This window comes from Mandrillus leucophaeus, unplaced genomic scaffold (genome assembly GCF_000951045.1).
Source record: "Mandrillus leucophaeus isolate KB7577 unplaced genomic scaffold, Mleu.le_1.0 Scaffold3, whole genome shotgun sequence".
NCBI lineage: Eukaryota > Metazoa > Chordata > Mammalia > Primates > Cercopithecidae > Mandrillus > Mandrillus leucophaeus.
The window spans coordinates 5183301-5184306 of record NW_012103142.1 but is presented as its reverse complement, the minus strand read 5'-3'; positions in this window follow the sequence as shown (position 1 = coordinate 5184306).

Sequence of the window (1006 nt, the reverse complement as noted above, 5' to 3'; positions counted from 1 at the left end):
AGGCGGGCGGATCACCTGAGGTCAGGAGTTCGAGACCAGCCTGGCCAACGTGGTGAAACCCCATCTCTACTAAAAATACAAAAATTAGCCAGGCAGCGTGGCAAGTGCCTGTAATCCCAGCTACTCAGGAGGCTAAGACAGGAGAATTGCTTGAACCCACGAGGTGGAGGTTGTGGTGAGCCGAGGTCAGGCCATTGTACTCCAGTCTGGGCAACGAGCAAAACCCCACCCCCCCTACAAAAGAAAAAAAAAACGTGGAAAGCTGGCCGGGCACAGTGGCTCATGCCTGTAATCCCAGCACTTTGAGGGGTTGAGGCGGGTGGATCACGAGGTCAGGAGATGGAGACCATCCTGGCTAACACAGCGAAACTCTGTCTCTACCAAAAATACAAAAAAAATTAGCGGGAATGGTGGCACATTTCTGTAGTCCCAGCTATCCGGGAGGCAGAGGCAGGAGAATTGCTTGAACCCGGGAGGCGGAGGTGGCAGTGAGCAGAGATCGCACCACTGTACTCCAGCTTGGGTGACAGAGCAGGAGTCTATCTCAAAAAATAAAAAAATTAAAAAAAGAATTTCAATGCCACTTAACATTCATTGTATATGGCCAAACTTCCCTCCAGAAAGCTCATACCAATTTACACTCCCTCCAATAGTAAACAAGAAAGCAGATTTCCCCATACCTCAGTAGCCTAGAGATACCATCATTCTCTTTAATCGTTGCCAATGCAAAGGTAAAAAAAATGGCACATAATAGATGTTTTAGTTTGCATTTTGGAAGTTATTAATGAGGTCTGGGTTTTTTAATGTATATAAATATACCATTTGAATTTGAATGTACTTTTGTATGGCATTATCTGTTTTTGTCCTTTGTCCATTTTTCTACAGGAGCTTTTTTTTCTTATTTAGATTAAGATATTAATGTTGGTTTATTTTATTTTATTTTATTTTATTTTTTATTTTATTTTTTGAGACAGAGTTTTGCTCTTATCGCCCAAGGTGGAGTGCA